Source organism: Adelges cooleyi, unplaced genomic scaffold, assembly GCF_023614345.1.
Source record: "Adelges cooleyi isolate 19-005CV unplaced genomic scaffold, UGA_ACOO_1.1 ACOO_flye_CR_arks_rails_tigmint_CR_PRNA_2, whole genome shotgun sequence".
NCBI classification, from domain to species: Eukaryota; Metazoa; Arthropoda; class Insecta; order Hemiptera; family Adelgidae; genus Adelges; species Adelges cooleyi.
In genome coordinates, this window is record NW_026095860.1 from 5,582,170 (window position 1) to 5,605,563 (window position 23,394).

Consider the following 23,394-nt stretch of genomic DNA (forward strand, 5'->3'; position numbering starts at 1 on the left):
TATAACAAACAAATGGCTTTATACCGTTTCCCTTCGTTCGATTATACAGATTCCGTTTAATTTCTGTTTAATATTAATGGTATTAAAATGTGTAACAGCTCGTAACTAATCGAGAGTTTATTCATTTCATTGCCACTCAACTAATTAACATATTAAATAAAAATAACACGAAGGCCGTCACTTAATGTAATGGTAATTTAATTGTATTATATTCTTTCTCAATAAATTAATTTTTTCGATTTTAAATATGTTTCAAGTATAAACCATTAAAATTAAACAGTATAATTTTAAAACTAACAAAGAACAACTTTTTGATACTATAATTTTTTGGTTTCTAATGATATACCGATATTCATTTTTATTCTATTATACTTTAAGTTGTATTTAATCTTTTAAATTAAATACATTAAGATCACATTTAATTTTTTGTTTTCTCTAAACTAACAAAACAATTTGTACATACTTTGGATTTTTTATGTAGGTACTTAGTTAGAGATATACGTGAACTTTATATATATATATATATATATTTATTAGCAATTGTAATTCCAAACTTAATCTCAAGTTTAATATTTCACAGCACTCTGAATTTAATTTCTAGTTTATCGAAAAAAATCGACTGTTAAGCAATATTTGTTTGTTAGCGCTATGTAAAATATTATATTGTATAGTTTTAGAAATCCCTTGTCGGTGCATGATGTGTTTTTATAGGTAAAACATATAAGCAAACTATCGTCATATCGATCATGCTATTTTAGTTTAAACATTCTATATGTGTAGTTTTTCGTTACCTATTGTTACACGCTTGTTCAAATTATACTGAGGGATTGAAATAGAGGATCAAGTGAGTTCAGCACATTGTTCGGGATAACTGTTGTACCCCCTAACACGCCGTGTTCGTTCCCCTTGCGATACGTGTTGACCGGAATGGAAATGCAAATCCTTTTTAGTCTAGACAAATCCTGGTAATCAAATACCGACAACAATTCGGTTTCCAAACATTCGAATTGGATGCACGGTTGTGCCCCGTCATCCTTCGGGACAAAAGCTACTCTTAAAGCTCTTGTACCTATAACCCCTTTGCGGTGGTCCAACGAGACCCCGAGGATTTTCTATGAATGTTGCCAACTTTCATTGTGATGATGTCATTTGTTTGGATTTTCTACCCAAACTATCTGCGCCAGACCAACTCGTATTTCATCAAAACACCTCGGAAACACCGTTTAAAGCACATATAACTTGTTATTATTAGGTATGTAATTATTAATTTTGTGATTTTTGAGACAGTAATCATGGGCTGAAAATAAAAGGTCCTACGTGATAGTAAAATTTAGTATATAAATTCCAAATATATCAGGTACAAAATCTAAAAGCAAACATTACAGTTTCAGTAATTAAAAACAACAATCTTCGAAAAGTCAAATCAGCACAATAGAAAGTTTCTAATGTATAATAATTTGATTGGTTATTGTAACACATTTTTTTCAATGTTTCAAATACTGAACAACTTTATAATATAACATAAAAGGCTGCATTTATTTTGTTAAAGCATTTTGAATACTGTAGTTTTTATTGGAAAACTATCAAGTTGTGTCTTGAGTTATTAGGTATATTTGACTATATCAGTTTGTGCTTAGGTGTATTATTATACACCTACCTTAAAAATTATACGGTAGATTAAATATGGGTTTTTATTTTTCCTTCTATAATACTTAAAAGAGAATAAATAAATATTATCACGTAGCAGACAGAGAAAAATATATACTTTTATACTCCCACAATGTAGAAAACAAATCAATAATCATATCGGTTTTAAGTGTTTTAAAGGAAAATTGAAAAGCCAGTACAGAAATAACTCTGTAAATTATGTTCTCCTGTACTTACTGTGTTTAGAGATTAAGTAACCTAAATAGGATTTCAAATAAAAATCCACTACCTTGCCCTTTTTCTTTAAAAAGAAAATTATGGGTAGGGTGTTCAGAGTGTTATCGAAACGTTGTCGACTGGTTTACTTGGTACAGATAAAAATAACATTGGCCATTTGCCAAATTCTGCTTTTGTCCGGCTCGTAGGGGGTGGTCGAGAAATTTAATTAAATATGGAAAATTCGTAGTTTATGGGCTCATGGGATGCGAAACACGATTTAAGGAATAAAATGTAGAACTAAACGAATAAGGACTGCTGGAAATGTGTTTGGAGCATTTGCCTAAATGTTAAAGTTCTGGTTGCCAAAATCATAAATAAAAACGATATTTACTAATCGAAAATAAATCTTATAATGTGATTCGTTGACACATTTTGAATTACTTGTACTCAATAATAAAGTATAAGTTATATTAATCAAATCGTTTTGTAAATTATGTTCTCCTGTATTTAGATCTTAGAGATTAAATAGCCAAAAGAGGATTTCAAAGAAAAATCCAGCACTCTGCGCAGGAAGACATTATACTCGCATGTAGTTGTTGCATCAGTTATATTCGGAACTGATTTCCGTGTACAGTGTTCATCTTTCCCAGTGCGAGGAATTATTGCTGAAGCGTATTATTTCTCCAATGCAAACATTTGAATATTGTTTATTAACATATTATACTAATGTGGGTAATAATGATCATTACTATAAACATACATAATTCGACAACAACAACCGTTCGTGTGCTAAGCTCACCGGCGCGCCGGTACTCTACAGTCTACACTATTGGAAATTGCAACTGCTCTCATTACTCCACTCCGATGCCGAGCTATTGACCAGAGTCAATGTTAACATTTCTGCAAGAAACGCACTTCATTAAATTGATACGGTCCAATGGACTCTGCTCAACAATTCCCCGCCTACGGTATTATAATAACTGTTGTTAATGCTTCTCCTCCCATCACTCGCCCTTCATTACCGTGCTCGTCTCGTGGGGCTGTTGCCGTTTACTCCCCCGACAGTGCGTTAACAATATTATAATATTAACATGCCCCCCTCAGTTTCCCGTGTTTCTGAAACCAAGCATATTTTGCAGAATCACACACGAGGAAAAATCATGCCGTTATTAATTATGAACCCGAACAAGTTATTTTTGCTTAGCGAATTCCAACGAATCCCACTCGTGTGTGCACTATATACCTGCCCCTGGGATTATATTTAAAGGTTTTATTGTTAATAGGATTAAAAAAACCGACATCGTTTCCAGTGGATTGGATCATTCGTTGTAAAAGCTTTATTGCTTCAAATGTACCATTATTATTATCAATATTGTTATTGTTTAATGATTTTTCGTGTGTATTAATTAACATATTTTCGCATTCATCGTTACCCGCCCTGGTAATCCATCCAAACGTGGTCGGTTTTAAACAAAACCTGACGGTTTTCTCATAACATATGATAAATGTTTAATAATAAAAAAAATATATATGATCATTTTGATATAATTTAAACTCTACAACCAGAGAGTTTAGGAATGTTTTATGTCTTTAAAAAATTCTAATTTTCCCATATAGTTCCATCAAATACGTACAACTAAACCGAACAATGCGGCGTGAGTTGCTGATTGCGTTAGAACATAGTGTGACATATTTCATGATTTTTTTTTCTCTTCATTGCACACGTTGGATAGAGAAACGTTGACCAAAAGGATATATGCCTCCAGTAATGCCTTAATGGTACAACGCAGACAAATAAATATTATTAAAAAAAAAACTAAAAGTCTAAACGCGCGAATACGTGAGAGTTTTTCCAAAACGCCTTTTATAGAAAAAGCAGCAATACGCACAAAAATGTAATCAGGACGGTCACTTCAAGTATAGCATACTAACGGTTCCGCTTTAATACCCATTTGTGAAGTGCAAGAGTAATATTATATAAATACGTATGTATTATAATATGTTCTCAATAGTAAACATTAAGTACACTCGCCTTGTTCATAATAGTTAAATACATTTTTAGGTAAATATTGTGTTTTTTATAATATTAATTATTTCAGCCTACTCAATACATGATATTAATTACACCATCTATATTTTTATAAAAATTGCACTAGTAGTTATGGGCGGCAATCAAATACAATTAAAATGAAATTTGTCGAAAGAAACAAAAATTTAAACATTTCGCATTGTCACTCCGGTTAGCTACCGACAAAGGTTTTAGGATTCCAATAATTATAATTCCAAAATTCATATGATAATGGTATTTCTGGAAAAACTAATCAACCGTGCTAACTGAATGGTATTCAACCGTTTTCCAATTAACCTTATCACTTTTATGATTGCAAGGCCTTTGCCGATTTACACGAACTCGTCTGTTTTGATTTCATTGAAAATCTTCCATCGCAACAAACACACGTATTGGGTCTAAATAAATTCTTAAGGTAGAAAAGCGTTATCCCATTCATGTGCCGAATACTAAGTATATTAATCCGGAAGCTTTCAAATGGATTTTGAAAATGTTCTACACACGTTCAGAGGGGTACTCTATCGTTAATACAATTCCGACATAGTACATCGACTTATCTACATTATGTTTTACTATATTATGTTAGCTATATTTCAATAATAACAATGAAAAAATAAAATAATGTTATCGTACAGTGTATAAGGCATTTAAAACTACCCATGCGAATCACTATGTATATTTTGAATATTTCGGTATTATTACAACTATATTTAGTTTATTTTATTTTTCTAATAGGATAGATCTTAGACAGAAGTTGTTTGTATGGGCCAATATCAGAACACATTAAGGGGAAAATATACATTACAACATATCCGATTAATAAAAGAAAACTAGATAGTCAAAAAAAGGTTACAGCAATTCGAGTAAAGCTTTGTCTTGATTTCTCTTAGTTTTTATTATATTATTTTAATAAATAGCTTGTTGTTATGGTCGCGTATAATATGTAAGAATAGTGATAGAACAGTGGATTGGATAAGTATATAATGACGGACAGAAGGTATGTGACAACAGACGATTAGCGGGTGTTCGACTCCGGCCATTAACGAGGGATAAGACAAAGTAGTAGTAGGTGGTATACTGTTCTGTTACAACAATATAGTCAACGACTTTGGACATAATTATTAGCTATAACTGTTCTAATACCTTTTAAAAATATCTTTTACCTGGTGGGATGACAAAGTTTTCCGGACACTTCGACAACAGCGGTATTATAATGATACAAGGTACACGAGTAAACCAATTATCACACGGTATGACTATACTGTTCAAGTGTGGTTTGACGGTGTTCGCGGTAGTGCTGGAGACTTTCAGTTGCGTCCATCGTCACTACTGGTCATTAATCTGTAGGCACCCTGCGGTACCGGCGAATCGGCCTAATCGGTCGGTTTCCTTTGACGTTGCTCCTTTGTTGGGCACCCCGCGAATTAATTTTAATTTCTCCTTTACATCACCAGATGCCACGAACCTTTGTTTTCCTTACCCCGGCACTGTAGTTTTCTGCGGGTGTTTAAACGTTTTGCACTGGCCCGCACCCCGTTCGTCTGCCGACACAAATCGTCTGATCTCTACGCACTCTAATTAATCGTCTAAAGTTTTCACCGACTACGACAGGGGCAATTACACGGGGTCGAGTTTTGTTTGTTCCTTTGTGCACGGTTCCGAGTTAAGATGCTAAAAAAAATCGCAACGAAAACACAATATTGTTATTGATTACAAGGCGAAGAACGCAAAATGTCAACCGTATTATATATTGACCAATAATTATTATATTACAAAACACAGTTGTTTAAATTAAAAATTGACTTATACCGAAGTTTGTAAAAATGTCCAAGTATCAAAGCAATGAAAACTACTGTTTGAAAAATATTATTTTAGGGCTTTTTAAAAAAAAATGTTTCAACAACTAAACAAACAAAAATTATATTATTACTTTATTGTTGTTTTCTACTTTTGTTGTTATGTTTGTCTAATTTTAAAGTATTTAGAGTCCAATACTAGATGAGACTATTATGTTATTTTTTTGTTGAACAATTAAAACGTTTTTAACTATGTTTAAAGCATTCACTGTCGTGACTAGTGGGATTAATGGGTGTTATATAGCTATTGCTATAGTGATAATAATCAAATATTTATATTTTTATATTTAATGAATTGTGTATGTGTTCAGTACATATTAACTTCTAGACAATGGCTTATTGTAATAGCTCGCATTTTTATCGTTAAATTGCGGTCTAGTTTTATATGTATTTTTAGGTATGATATATTATATGTATGGTTCCATTAAACTCATTTATCGAATCAACGTTCCATAACTATTAAAAACAAAAATCAATTTTAAAACTTGTTAAAAAAAAAAAATGTTAAAATATAGGAAATACATTTTTTTTATAATTTGTAAACAACTATTTTAATACTTTTTTATTATATATTGGACATAGTATTTTTAATGAACATTATTATAATTAATATAAAAATATGATATTTACTGTGCCTCGAGCAGTATGTACAATTTTCAAATAAATAACTACCCAAGACATATTACACTCAGAGGTGGACCACTACTCTATAGTTCTACAGAATCAAAATAAAGATATTGCTCTCAAGTTAAATTATTATTGTTTAAAGTATCAGACATTTTGTTATAATGCCAAAAACGAATACACGGTATCAAAATTCGAATTAACTTTGACAGCTAACAATTATCAGTTTAGAAGATTTTTCATAGATTCTAACGAACTTAATAACTAAATTATTTAAAAATCAACAACAATGTTTTAACATACTGTAGCTACATTATCCAATTCGAAAATTTCAAATTTCGCTTCTTTAGCCTTACAAATCAATTTATGACATAGTGAGTAGACCTTTCCTTAGCGAGACTGCGCACAAAAATTGATTTACATCAATCAATCTGTCTTATTATTTCAACATTGTTATTGTTGTTCCGAACTTGGATATCGACAACTGTATGTCTATAAAACCGCCGGCCTAAGACAAGATTAATATGGAAAAATGACTATTCAAATACTCTACCAGACGGCGGCAGCATGTCTGTGTGTGCAGAGAGAAAGAGAGAGAGGGAATAAAAAGTACACTTTATTTTTGTACTCCGTTTGTTTTGTGTACCGTCGACGTCAACTTTTTCTTATTCAAGACAGATCCGCTGGCGCACTTGAAATTGCCAATACACATAATAATAATAATAATATATACGTCTCTGTCGTAGGGTAGCAAATCGAAATCGGATCCGTTTACACCCGACTGATTTCAATATGACGACGGTATACATAATAATATTCAACAGTATAGTAGGTACATAAGTAGAGGTAAGTACAGAACAGGAGCAAAAACGCGGTGCTTAAAAATGCCTTATACACCGTATCAAATTGTAAAGCGACAATATTATAACACCGTATTATCACGTTTATGCGTCTGTTCGTGTATAGTATAGTCCTTCTTACTAGGTATTATTATTATTATTTTATTTTTTTTTGCACCTCAGAGGCACTTTAATATTATATATTATATTATAATACGTGTATTGTGTTTGTACTGTGTGATGATATATGACGAGTCACGCAGTCGACTCTCATCCGGCGGCACGCGCTTATGGCGAATAAATGTATGTAAATCCAATACAAAATGAAAAAAAATAATTATTTTACCGTCGATCCTTAGGTACGTACCCAGTAAGAAGACCGCTTGTACGCGTTTTGTGTTGGTATTTTTTATTTATTTTTTTATTTGATTTTCCACCTAGCCGCGTTCAAACGAATGTAAATTCTGCCTCCGCCCGACGCGTTAGGTGTTAGGTACCTGCGATTATTACCTCTTCGGCACCGTCGCACTCGGTATCTTATATTGATTTTTTTTATTTGTTTTTATTTTTTATGTATCGCGTTCTCATCATACAATTGAACGGCGTTAGTCACGGACACGCGTTATATTATTCGAGGTCGCCGCCAAACATAGGGACTGGAAAAATAATAATAATCGCCCAACATACACATCATACGATTGACGCATGACCATAATATTAACTTGTTGACTTAGCGGCTGGTGGAGAGAGAGAGAGAGAGAGAGAGGCAGACAGACAATTAAAAGGGATATTATTAAGTCGTCTAATAAGGACGGAACGAAAATAAAGTTTTTCGCGCAATTTTAACCGTCAAAATTGTAAAAAGAATATGATGTGTGACATTTTTCAACAACAAAAATCCATATTTTTACCCTTCTATAGTTCTCATCATGAAAAGTTGTATTAATAATAACGGGACGAGTAGAGTGGTAAACGCCTACTTCGAGTAGTATGATAATCATAAATTCTCTTTATTTAATAGTATTTTGTATTATATTCCGTAGCGATAAGACGAGGATTATGAGATATTAGATTAACTGAAATTGATCCATAATGTCACCGACAAACAGCTGAACACGCGGATAGACAATTTGTAAATATTGTAAAGACTTTAACATTGTCTTGATAGCACGCGATCCGCGATCAGCGCCGACAGCTCTACTACTCGATCACGCGCCGGTATTATTGCAAAATTAAAATCATTAAACATTTTATCGTGCAGTTGCGATTAATAAATCCAATTTTCAAGTAAGTAATAAAACATTTGATGACACTAATCGTTTTCCCCCACTCTCTTAATTTACCGCCACAGATAGTAAAGTCGGTTTTTCGCACTTCTCTCATCGACTTTTCAACTATCTTTCATTACAAATCATTCGGTTTGACTAGTTTTTATAATAGAAGTTACGGCGTGCTCATCGGTATTCTCAAAAACATCCAATCACAACTTATTCTTACTGATATTCATAACCTCGAAAGTTTGTTTATTTTGTTCATATTAAATGGTACTTAATACATCCAAATTTTGTTGTTTCCCTCTTACTTCTTCTTTGTACTTGTTCGAAGAATACATGACTGTTGAACAACTAATACACCAAAATAATGGTTGTTTCTTTATTTATTATGGTGACATCAATCTGTCCCGTATATTGTGAGCTAATGATGTCCATGGTCATAATTTTAGTTCTAAAGGTAATGCACGTTTAAATGCGTTCCAGAAACATTTGCTTTTCTTGTTATTTTCCAGCTCAATAACGTATCTAAAATCGATTGCTCATTACTAGATTTGTTATTCTGCAATACTTTTCGTTTAATTGTAAATCCTTATTGATTGATATACTTGCAGATGTGTATTGTGCAGCGTTTTTCTCTGAAATTAATTTAGTTCCTTGTTCACCTAGTTTGGAATTCTCTCATTCATATTTTGATTTTCCTAATGGTGACTACAACAGAGTCTTTCATTCTGGCTTTTAGTTGGCATGAGACTAGTAAAAGTATGAACTCCAATGATGTCTGCTCTTTATGATGCTCTTCATTATTGCGTTATTAATTTCATCCCTATTGAGTATTTTAAAGAATCTTAGTTTCCTTAATAGTTACACTTTTGAAACTTTGCGAAGAAAAACAGATTTGAAGCCAAATTTGTATCATACAAGAATCACAACACCTGTTGCCTACTTCAATATCATCCAACTTCACATTTTGTACTCTCCGTGTGCCGCTCTTTAATTTCTCGTGAAACCGTATATCGTGATTACCTACTTTCTCAAATACCGACTCCGGAAATCTAATATTATCGCAGCTGAAGTCACTAAACGTTGTATTATTTACACGTTAATCGATTTAAGTGGTCGGTAAAGTATAGGTTACGGTCTATAAACCGAATATAACTTTTTTTCCGGTTGACCGAAAACGGCGCGGTTGCTAACCGTGTGGAGAAGGGGAAGGAGAAATAAAGAAAAAAAGGTTTTATATCTGGTCGGAAATAGGCTATCACCGTAGAGATAATGGTTTTTCTGTCTTATAATTTTTTTTTTTTTTTTTTAAAAGTGCTGCGAGTAAATGCTTATAACGACGGTGGATGCGGACAGCGGTGGCGGAACACGAGTGAAGAGACCTGCAGACCTGGGGTGGTATAAAAACAACGGTTGATTGGAGTACGAACGGACAAAAATCGATACCGGATTCTTCCTGTCGACCGAATGCGGACCACACACAATATATATTTATATTATGTATGTGTATATAATAATTCTGAAGAGGAATTTATCCAAGAACGCAATTTTTACCTTTCCCGTGCCCACCGGCGTTCCATTATATTGTGTTTTTGGCGCGCGCGTTTACGCCCTTGTAAGACCTGAATCTCAATTAATGCCGTTTGATGGGATTGTTTGAAGTGACGGGCCGGTGCAAAACAACATCATAGACTACACACCATACACACGACTACCGCTACTGGTCGGCTAGTACATATATTGTTGTACACCTTCTCCTTCACATACATGACGCCCTATACCACTACCGAGCATACCGGTTGACCTAAGCCCGAGGAGGAAATAACGACTGCCGGGAACATGCGTTTTTCTTTTCACCCCATCTCCTTTCGCCCGCAGTGCCTTATATCTTCTAATGATTATTAAAAACCGACCCTTTCGCACGCGATTGAAATAAACGCCTCCTTGATGCGCGTTCCTGTGGGAGACCTTTGGGAAGAGACAACACGCAATCGACGGGATTGCATTACAACAGAGATAAAAGATTGATTAAACTTCTCTCGGGCCACCGCCGCCACCTTTCCGTCGGTGTGTCCGTCCAACGTGGTCTGGGTTTCCCATCGGTTTGGCATGATCAGCAGCTTTTATGATGACTAAGACGGCGGCGGTATCACAATAGACCGCGTATGTGGTGTATGTAAGTGATCTCTATAAAATTGGAGCACGCCGCTGCCGGTGAACGATTCACCCCTTGTCGTCTCACATTTCAATTAAATGCAAATTACTCGTCGTTCGCTATTAGAAAATATAATATATACCTACCGCAGACTTTGTGCACAATAGACCGGAAGAACATTCCAAACGATTTAATTGATTTGTGAATTCATTTGCCGCCGATGTGTATAACAATTCAGTTATATCACTATTATTGTTATAAGACATTACTAGATTAAATAAATACTTTATATAAGTTCGCTCGCAAGTAATAAAATGTAAAATTGAATTACCTTTTGTTCAACGTTTATCGCAAACTTATATTCATCAGACGTCTTTCTCTTCTCCAGTAACTTACCTAACCTAACCCTTTACAACAACCGTTTTGTTAGATATATATTTTGCTTCCTCATAAAATCTAACGTGTAATGAATGAGAAAATAATATTAAATAATAAATGTATTGTGTCATTACGAAAACATATTATGATTATATAGATAGTAAATCTATAAATTGTAAAAGTGAAGGGTACAGGAAAAAAACCAGCAAGGTCATTTTTTTCTAATTCAAATATTGGATATTTTTGTTTATAATCGTGCTTAAAAGTAAAGAACAGATTCGTTTTGTATAAAAAAAAACAAAAACTTGTAACATTTTTGATAATATTAAAGCGTTTGGTTTTAAAGAAATATTTTTATTGTTATTATTATGTTATGAGTTTATCTTGTTTTTTCTTCAGCCGTTATTCTATTGGTGTTCGAGTAAGTGCCTAAGCGTGTATTTATTTATGAACATTTTGCGCGAAAACTTGAGTGGCAAAATGAAGGAAACTCATAAAAAAAAAATACATACAGTGCCTGTCAACCGTGTTGAACAAAACTTGTTGTTGTGGCCGTTTATCAGAAAAGTAGTTACAACAACGCAATCGTCATTGAGCTGTGAAGATAATCGTTTTCCACGCGGGATGGACGATCGGTAAGTGCTTGGCGACGATTACTTGTATCAAAAAAAACTGTCATGTCGGAATAAAGGGTGGATTTTGTTAGGTGCTTTTCGGGATTGACATCGTTTTTCGACGTCTGCCGATCCGATCAGGGGAAGGGACGTGGGCCCGGCTGCCATCGGAGGGGAGGAAGAAGAGTCAACGAGTTTCCAGATTGATTGTCGAGTGATTAGGCGGAGAAGTAATCGCGATTAAATGCACACGAGGAAATGGAGGGGCGCATTAATCTTCTCTTAATTCCGAGACGAGTCGCCGGCGAAGAGGTGCGAACGGTACAAGAGAGGGAAAAGGAAACGATGTGCGGATGTCAAAGAAAGGCGAGGCAGCAAGTCGGAGGGCAATTTGTCGACGACGGCAACGGTTTGAACTTGACAATACTCTTAACGTTCATCCGACTGGCGAGGTGCGGTTTATCTATCCGGAATTGATGAAACGGTTATTATAGTAGTATGCTAAAGTAAAGCTAGGCCAATTATACTATGGAAAATATCATAATATTATTTGATCGGTTATCCAAATTATTATTCATAAATATCGCAATTTTTTAAAAACATTTTTTTTTTTTTTTTTGGAAATTTGTTAAACGTTTTATTAACTTTGTTATACACCGGAATCAGTGACCACCTCCGTCTGGAAATCTTTCGAAATACACACGACACACCTAGTCGAAACTTACCGCAACGATCGCCCCGACCCGGGCTGTTTTCCGGCTCCGGTAATTTTGTTTTCTTAAATTTTAAGTCCTCAGTCACTATTTCAATTAGCCGTTACCGCGTTTAATGTGTTCCGATACGGGCACACGGTGTACAATACATCAACAAACGGTACTATGGTGCGTTTAATATCGATTGGTCTTTCCGCGTACCTCCCGTTTTAATAGTTTCTCGCTTGCCGACCATGGGCGGCGAAAGGGCGAGAGACGCAAAGGCTATAATCGAGTTTGTTTAAGAGAGGGAGGGGGTAAATAGGTGCCGCGGTAAGACCTTTTGGCCGTACAACAACATCGCCGACGGTCAAAACGGCAACCGTTGGTCCGATGTTTACGTGTGATAAAAGAAACGGTGGCGAAGGGAATACACTGCAGGCACGCAACGAACTGCCGTGCCGCCGCTACGGTCGGTGGATTCCGGTGAAATATTTGTGAAAGGCGGGTAAAAAATAAAATTAAAAATTAAAATTGGTATAAAAAATACAATGAAAAAAAAAATCGATAGATTGTACAGATTGTATAATAATAACTATTGAAAATAATCAACATTCAACTTGTCCGCTAGTTAACGACGGCGTACTGGCTATACGATTTCGCTACAATTATGAGTTGCGGGTCGACACGAAGAACTGCGCTCGTTCTTTTTATATACCTACATAGTAAAAATATAGTACGTAATATAGTATTTTTTAGCCGTAAACAATTTTAATAATGGAGATTATTATTATTATTGTTCCACATTAACCGCAGCTAAGGCGTAAAATAAAGTTATGATTGCGGCTAAACGCGAGTGTATTCCTTCGAGGGCAGTAAAATTATGTATTATACCACCGCGTAATTCATTTTAAACACACGTCCAACAACGCCTCTACGAGAAACGAATACGAATGCCTATAATTAAAACAGTCAAGTTTGAAAGTACAGACACTTTTATTTTTATAGGTACAATCCATCCGTGAAAACGGTGTGGACTAATTCATCTCTGATGGACGATGGTCCTATAATAAATATAGATCTTAATAATTTCGAGGGGGGGTGTATTAGGGGTTCATGAATCATCGTGTTAACATTAATAAATGTTATTTACAAATCCTTTTTCAGTTATAAGTGGATTAAGTGTAAGAAAAGAGACTAGTAGTATGGGGGAAAGGGCGAGAAAAAAGAGGGTATAAAATTGGGGGTTGTCAGGGGAATAAAAACGGAGGAAGACGAGGTAGGTAAGAAATAGCTAATATCAAATATGGAAGGTAAAAATATAGGAAGTGAAAGAAGAAATATGAAAAAACGAAAACTTCAATACAAATAACAAATTGAAATATGTCAATATTATTATAAAAATAATTATTTAAATCATTTTCACCCGACTGTGGAAGACAAAACGGTTAGTGCGGGTTTAGTTTTACTTATGAATAATTAATAACTAAAAATACCTATTTTTTAAATTATTAATAATTATGTATGCCATTAAACAGCCAGAGAAGAGAGTGATTGCTAATATATATATATGCTTTTGACCTAATTGCACACCTAAAGTCCTTTTCAAAAAGTGTATTAATAATTTATATTATATCTTGGCATTTAGCTGCTTAACCCAACCGTTGTATTGACATGCTCAATCACGAACAATAATAACGATATTTTTGGCGCTGTTATTTTTCCATAAACTTTTTCCAAATGTCAGTCAGAATAAACAATGAAATCTAACACAAATAATATTATTTGTTCGTATGCTTTTTGTTTTCCTTTATAAGATTTCGTTTGGGTTGCCGACTTTGTAAATATTACTTTTAGTAAGTTTCCATTGGCAAAACGCATTATATAAGGTAGGGTTTGTCGTGTGTAGTAGTTACTTTGTCGGTCTACAAACAGTCATGACAACACCAGAAATCTGTAGAAGCGCTTGTATTTGTTTTTATGAAACTCAAAAGAAAACAATAACTATGTTTATAATGTATGTATAATTTTTTTTGTAAGGTAGAATTTTCCAATTTGAAGATTTAATATAATTTATTTATTTAATGATTTTTAAATACCAATCGCCACAATGATCCATAAGAAATAATGTGTTTTCATCTTTCTTTTTTTTTTTTGTAGTCATTGTGATCTGTAGGTGTTTTCAGTAGATAAACGATAAACATGCTTACTTACACGATATTTAATATTGTATTACCTAATTAAGCCTTTAATGGAAATAGTTTCGTAAAACATACGGTTTTTTTTAGAACACATCATCGTTTTATTTCTATTTAATTTTATTTTGCAAACTTCTTTAACCGTATCACATCACTAAACCATTGATTGTTGTTTTATTAAATACATAGTTCAAGGTATACTATCAATTGTAAAATATAGAATTTATTTCTTATACCATTACCGTATACACTTTTATTACGGTTTAAACGAGACGAAACTACCATAATATCATTAAGGACACCGGTATAATTATTGGAAATCGTTTTACTAAGCCGATCCTAACTTTTATACCATTAAATAGGTTAGTAAATAGTATAATAAACTGTTTTGCGGAAACAATAATTCACTTAACTTTAATTTAAACATTCTCAAAAAATATCCTAAAAGTTTCCTTTTGATAATGTAACTATAATGTATAAACACACAAACGAAGATTATACAGAAATATAATTGAATCGTTATTTGTTATTAACTATTATGGTTATTAATCTATCTGGTAGAGTGGAATTTAAAAAATCAAATTAAAAAAAATGGCCTTAATCAAATAAAAAGGAAAAATCATCGTAACAGTAAAGTTAATATTGTTAAGATTTTTTTTTGTAAGTTAACAAATCTTTTTTTTCTTTCTTGACTTCTATACAAATAGTGTCAGAATTGTTATATTCAGTATATGAGCTCTATTGTTAACCCGGGGAATTATTATTATGATATTCACATTAGCGTGGATGGATTATTTTCTATATTAAAATATAATAGTTTAAATGTATGATTTACGAATCGAAGTGAATTCTACTTCAATACTAATATACTACCCTATAAATAGTATGTAAATCCGTTCGACGAATTAGTGGTTGTGGCTAAAGAGGTGTACACGAGTATAATATCAATGAATGGATTTATAACAATTAGTGTACCGAGCTTGATGACTTTATTGATTTTGTTTGCATTAGTTACCCTTGATATAGCATATTAGGTAATCGCCGTCTCTAGTAAAGTATTAAATAGAAAATTCGAATTTTATTGCAATATAACAATAACAAGCAGTATAATTTTCAAATAACAACAATTTATTTTGTACTTGATCACGGGAAAACGGTATAACTCAAAAATTGTGTTCGACCTTCAAACGCGACAGTACACAAATAGCCAAACGAAAAATCTCATTAAAAATACAATAAAATCATATAATTAACAACCAAAATATCACAAACAAGGACAATATGAAAACAAATTGTACAAACAAAAAAGTTTAATGGTTTTATTCCAACCGGTCGACCGGGATAATTTTCTAAAAGGTCTGAATGGTTTTCACAACAATACTTTTTATTTCTTCGACAAATAAACGGGAAATATTATTATCTATTAATGTATAATGCTCGTTTAAAAGCTTTAAGTATAAATAAATGCACAGCGTTGGTGTTTTTGTTTGGTTTGCTCGCATGCGGATTTAATCGAATATTTACCGTTTAAAAAAAATGCAACGCTTAACGTTGTGGGGTGCTGTAGTGGAGATAGTTAGTGGATTTTTTTTTGGTTTTTCAATCACGGATGTTAACCCTGTGTTTTCACCAAACCCGTGTAAGTGGAAATATCAAACTGTCGACGGTGTGTCGATGCGGCGGTATAAGCTGTTAATATTTCCCCGGAACCACATTCTACGGGAAATAGACTATGCACCGATAAGGCATGTATATTATTACACTTTTATAATGGCTCTCGAAGAACGCATACATAAATGCACAATGAAAAACGCTCAGGGCAATCACTATAACCCCGTCCGTGTAGGTATATAGAGCATCCTGGTGCTATACGGGGGTTTGAAATTTCGCCTTTCCGGCAAACGGTTTTGTCATAAAGTGCCAATGTGTTTTCAATCGGTTTAATAAAAAAAACCAACTCGTGCAAAATCGTCGATTACATTTTGATGGGACGGTTTTATTATTTTTAACGTTTACTTAGGCGTTGTATTATATATTTATATCTACTCGAACAGGTGCGCAAACTAAGCCCAGCGAAATCAAGCCGGCGGTTTTGAGCGGTAGTAGAAAATTAACTTTTTAGAAAACACCATGGGTAGCCTGAGTAGAGCAAAATCTGAATTTTCAAAATGTCGTAAATCTCCAACAAAATAAAAAACGGACTTAAAATTTTCAAAATTTCATCTTTGTTGGTAGCTAATATTTTATCTTATGGATAATCCTTATTTTCCACGCAGTTGAAAAACTTGTCCTAGTTTTGAATCGTTCAAATCACTAAGATTGCCTTAGAACTTAATTTCACACTACAACTTTTAACTGTGCTAGGTTTTTTAAGGCGTTAGGCTTGTACTATGCCAGATTTATTGTCAACATTATATGCATAATTTGATATAATAAACTAGGGAAAATGAGGATGTGATTTTCGTTTTTCCTTTTCTTTTTAATTTGTGCTCAATGCTTACTGACCCCGACCATCGTGACCGGGATTTAGACTCGATTATTTCGGGCCATTGATTTCCCATTCAGCGGTGGCGATTTCGTAACCGGAAAGTCGCCGCCTAAATGTCGCTTATTGTCGACTACACGAAAAACCGCAATCGAAAAAGACGTCCCACCACTTAATAATTGCAATACGGCTTTTGGGTCAGAACCGAAACGATGATAACCGATCGCGTTTGGAATAGACGTTGGCGGTTTTAACATTGTAGCAAAAAATGTTTAATTTATATAGTATGTTATGATGTTTTCTTAATATCATAACATCGAACTTCCGTCTTATAAAATAGATAGACAAGATAAGTAAATTTATTAATTATCTTTTTCAATTTAACCTCCTGCTAGATTAGTTCAGGCATGTGATATCTTTAAAAAACCGCGGTAGGGGGTGTTAGCTTAAGCACTTCGGTATTATAAAATTATTAATTTATCAATAAGGCATAACACTTGTTAAAAATATTATAGAAAATGTTTTTTTTTATTAATTGCTTTTGTAAATATAGAAAATGATAATAACTCTATTTTACCCCCCAATAAAATATTTTAACTATTTTTTACTAAATATGTCCTCCACTAAAACTATATAATATTATAAATCGTATCCAATGTATTGTATTGTTAATTTTATTTTTAAAAAAATAGAGCTTGTTTTTAAACAAATTAAACGTATATGTACATCGCATTATGTGATTTGATCAGGTTAGTTCGATTACCAATCGAATGGCATAAGTATTTATTATTTCATAACAATAAATAAATAGAATAAATTGTGTATACGAAATTATTAAAGGTAGATAGTAGAAGTTTACGACTCCCTCTAGACTGGATCGTACCTATGGGAAATAGCAAAATCATTATTAGATCTAAAGATACTTATGGACATCTATGCCTGTCTATATAAAATGAAACATTTTTATTATTTATGATGACTATTGGTGTTACTTGCGCTTATTACCTATAATCTATATACCTTATTGTTCTCAATCATGCTAACACCGTCCGGATCAATGACAGTGTCCAAGTCGGAAATCGCATAAGGTTTAGTATGAATATGGCAATGTGAGTTGGGACGGTGTCACCGGAATTATTGACAATTGCTCGCGCCACGTGCATACGTCCGACCCTTGTAGTTAATTTCGAATGTATCCATTTACTGTGTGTGTGTGCTCGTTCCCTAGTCTCTCATTCGCTTTTGCGTAGAAGGTAATAGGCAGTTTGATTCGGCCATTATTTTATTGCGCACTTAGACGATTGCACTTTTCCCTCTAGTCGGGACAAACATATGTATAGAAGCAAAAAAAAAATGGTAGTCCATTATTGCCGCCGAAGAACAACCACTACACCCAGAGGAGTTATTCGGCCGGAATTGAAAGTGAACGGCAACGGGGACGTTTATTGCACTTGGACCTACCCCGGCAAACATGTTTTATTAACTATTCAACGCTATCGAGATTGTGGGGCGGCAATCCACTAGACGGATCTGCGTTACACTGTATTACAATATTATTATTAGCTTTTTTCTTCTGTGGCAAAAAAAGGTTCTTTTTTTTTAATGATACCGTATAAAATAATTTTTTATCTTAGTGCATTGCACAGGCCTAAGGAAAAAACATGTACCAGCTATAATAATAAACAAATTACACATTAAAAAAAAAAGTATTCCCCGTTTTTTAATCACACAAAGAATTTTAACGGTACCTACACGTAACCCAACGCTCGTCTGGCTTAAAGGGATTTAATGAGGGATTTATTATAAAAAGGTATATACATAAAAAATGTCTCTTTTGCTACCTATGTCATTTAAAATTTTATAACTTTATAAAATCATTTAAAACAAATTCAGTTAATTGCGGTTTGATATTGCATACACATAAATTGCTTTTATATCAATCTAAATAAAAAATCATCAAATTATAAAAAATGTTATCTTAATGACTGATAGATTGATTCAAAAAGAAAGTACAGAAATAGAGATACCTATTTCTACAGAAACAATAGGTATCTATATTATCACTAATTTTAGCAGACTTTTTTTTTTAATATATACGGAATAATTAAAATTTCTTAGAATGATTGTCAGTAACTCTTAACTCTTTAAAATTTTCAAATAATATTTTGGCACTAAAAGTAGATAAATATTTGAATACTAAAGCCTTTTTTAAAGGTTCGAAGTACACGCATTATCTTTTTCATTCATTAAAACCTATCTGCGTGTCAAAGAAAGTGCTTTGTATAATTACTTTTACTAAATTTGTTGACTTCAAAAAATAGAAAATAATTATTTGGTTAATTCGTGGGAAACTAGTACTTTACACACCAATATGTTAACTTACAAAGCTTTTTTTAATATGGAATAACCAATTTAGTTCATATATTTTCAGTTAACAAATATTTTTTTTAAATGTTGGTGTTAGAGGGCAGCATATTTTATGGTCTAATGGTAACCTACATACTAGATATACCTGTTAAATGTAAAATAATGTAAAGCAAAAAATGACAGCTCGATAACCAGTTTTGAATAAATACTTAACGAGTTATTAGAGTTTAAACTTTAAATCTATAGACAAGAAGCGGGATGTAAACCAAGGAAATCAAATTCCCAACAACGGATTTTAAAATATCCGCTTAAGAGTTTGCAGTGGTAATTTCAATGAAATTGAAAATACCATGACCATAGTGCTGCAAGTGACACCATCTCTATAAATAAGTCCAAACGGTACATTAAAATAAGAAGGTTCCATTGTTTTACTGACTTTTTCGTCTGTCTAACCTAATCAAGTTTTAAATCGATTTTCTGCTGAGGTAAAACGTGATGGAATTTTTATATTAAATACAAAAACCAGTACACAAAAAATATCGTACATTATTTAATCAAATAAAAAAAAAACGCTCTTATTTCATAACAACATTTTACCTCGAGTATTGTTTTATACGACTCCTTTGTACACCTTATATGCGCTTAACAGCGAAAAGAGTAATTAAATCTCCAATACAATGTTTAAACACAACGCGGTAATCTTAATGTAAATCTGTTTGTTGGCTCCTTTTGAGTCCTTTGATAAAGGCTGTTCATTTTAAATGAACTATTCCAAACAACTCAAGAGCGATAATTATTTAACATCGTCAAAAAAAATATATATATTTAAATGACAAGCACATTAAATATTTGTAAGCATTTTTATAAATGAAGATAAATTTAAAAAAAACCAGCGCTTTACATTTTAATAATGCGCCAAATCACTATTGGTATACTGTGACCGTTAGCATTAGTGGAAAATAATTCAAAGCACAAAAGTAACGCAGTCCGAATGTTTTTTTGTAACTTCAAGTACGTTCAGCAGATCGACTTATGCCGTCATCATTAAAAGTTACAGCAATGGCCTGTCGAGTCACCGCATCGAAAACCTTATCCCCTTAAGTACGCGACCGCAGTACGAGTAAACGTTTTTAAATCTTTTTTTTTATATTAAACGCGATAACGTTACTCTCTTTGGAAATTTCAAAAAGTATTACTATATTTTTATCCCAAACTTTTCCAGCCATCAATCAGTTTTTTAAAGCTTAAGTCACAATATATTTTTTAGCGTTGAAATATTACAAAATGTAATTTGCAGAAAAAAAACGACTACGTACTAGACAAATAAAATAGGTACTACGTTTGTGTTTTTTAATTCGAACGTTATAAGTTTATCATCAGTACGAACAGGGGAAGAATTCCAAAATTAGTATCATAACGTACATTCAAATTTTAATTGTATAATTATCTTAGTGGGCTATAATGTGTTTTTATAAAAGCAATAATAGCTTTAAAAAAAATTATCTCTCTTGTGTATAACACTCCGTTTCAGCACGTTGTCGAAGAAAACTCACACTTTATCTTTGATAAAGCAATGTTGTTTGTATAGAGTGTTGATCCGAAGTCTGTCACTAAGTAATGTCCATTCCTTTGAAAGGTTGTACGGTGTAAATAAAGCCCTGCCGATAAGACACGCGGTACTGAATGAGTCGTGGAGATGAATAATGTATATTTTATTTTAATCTCGTTCAAAATGCAAAAAGTACAAAATAACAACGCCCGTTTGATGGGCGAGACACGACAAGAAAAGACGAGGCTTCACTTACAAATACTATTGTTATGATATGTTTGAAAAAAAGGTCAAAATGGATAAAAAAAAATATATATATATATATATCCCTCCGGCAACGCACAGAGAACGTGTCCTTGTCGCATCCCAGTCAAAGCTCCGATTGTCTGTTATTATTTTATTATTATATTAACGCCGTCAAACGCATAATCCACGACAGGGCCTACCTACTCGAAACTGGTTTTCATAAATTATCAGGCTCGTGTTGATTCCACGGACGGGCGCACCAGAGGAATATTATTAAAATTGCATAGGACTTGCTTCGTGATAAATTTTAAACGAACGTTTTCCCGGCTACCGTCGTCATAACCATCCCGAGTCACAGGAACGCCACTTTAGCCTATCATTTATGCATGCATTGCCGTTTCCGTACGTACCTGCTGTATATTGCATTCACCGACCGCGTTCTACCTCGAGTGCTTTGCAGGTAACACAAGAACCGCCTTCCACGCGCCTCGAAACGTCCAATAATAATAAAATAAACTTAAACAATAATATACATCAATAAATATAGCCATCGACGTCTGTGGCTTTCACATCGGTTCGCCAAAAGCGGCCTTGATGTTTTTTAAACGAATGGTTACATTGTAATTTCTTTCTTTTCTTTTTTTTACTATCGCGTGTTTTTCTATGGGTTTAAAGGTTGTTGTAGCAACACCGCAAAGGTCCAAACACAATAAGAATATATCAAAAGAATACTTTTTTTTTGTTATTTAACGAAAGCTCTTCTTGCTTTACCACGTACCGTCCCTAAGCCATCATTCTCCGTCTCTAGTCCTTACTGTCGCCCGCCTATCGAACCTTAATACCGTCTGATCCTCTAAAAGGATGTGTCCATACAAAATAAACCTAGCGTAACTAAACATTCACAACGGCGCGATGATTGTCTACACAATTTTTTTTTTTTTTTTAATTTTTATCAAATTCCATCGGGTCAACAATCGATAAATAAATCCTCAAGTTACGCTTAAAAAGCACACACACACACACACACACACACACACACACATATATATATATATATATATATATATATATGTATATCAAATATTTGTATTGTTAATATAATTCATGTAAATATATGTACAGTCTTAGAATTACTACTCAATATTGAAAAGTAATAATTATACTTTTTAATAACGATTTCCAATAATGTGATTATGTTAGTTCTTTCTTGAGTTATTTTTATTTTGATAAATGCCGGAAAACAATATATCAAAGTTGATTAATGATGTTGTTCGAATTTAATAACGCCGTATCGTAGGTTTTAAAATAATTGTATCATAATACAACCGAATTCTTCTTTTGTCGTTTTTACAGTTCCAACAATAGTTATCTCACGTTAATCTTTGTGCGTTTCCTATTTCGTCCAAACAGTCCCAAGAGAAATTACCCATGATACGAGGAACACTCTCTGTATAACGGGTTCGATCTGTTTGCACAGTATGCTGGGGTTTACTTATACTATACGTTCTCTGTCATCATTGTACAGTGCACGCCATTCTGTTTGAGTTGTATACGCGTTCAAGTATACTCTCACTGAGAATAGGCTGACAGCTATGTCAAATAAAAATATAATATGAGCATAATGCATTTGTTTTTGTAAAAGTTAAAACATTAGGTATTCAGTCGTTTTTAATTGCATGCAAATTCCAGTTCGTCAGCTAAAAGTCATAACTTCAAACGTTTTTTTCCGGTGTATTGTTTAAAAATTACATTTTACGAAAAAAATATAGTATTTATGCCCAGCTGTACACACATGTTTTTCATGACAATACATCATATTATACTTAATAAATATATTAAATTTATAAAAATTGTAATATTTTAAATTATAACAAAATATAAATAAATGTTATTCTCGAAATGAACATAGGTACATAAGTATATAAAAATAAAATTAATTAAATAAAGTCCAAACAAATTAACCTTTATTGATTTTATTTAAAGTAACTAAAAGACCTCTTTAAGTGATTGTAGTTTCTAAATCGTAATACTTATTATACTATAATAATACGCAAACCAAACAAATTTTATATCAATTAGTAATTCCTCACTTCCGTTTCCAATTGGTCTTTACTATACAACATTAACTAACTAGGTTTTATTAATTAAAAATCAAAATAATAATACATTTTAATTTCCCCACC

At 33.1% G+C, this 23,394-nt stretch overlaps 1 protein-coding gene across 3 annotated transcripts in view; it reads left to right on the forward strand.

Moving 5' to 3' along the window:
- Nucleotides 1-23,394, forward strand: part of LOC126833325 (discoidin domain-containing receptor tyrosine kinase B-like) — a 99,371-nt gene that overhangs the window by 9,072 nt on the left and 66,905 nt on the right. The window lies entirely within an intron of this gene.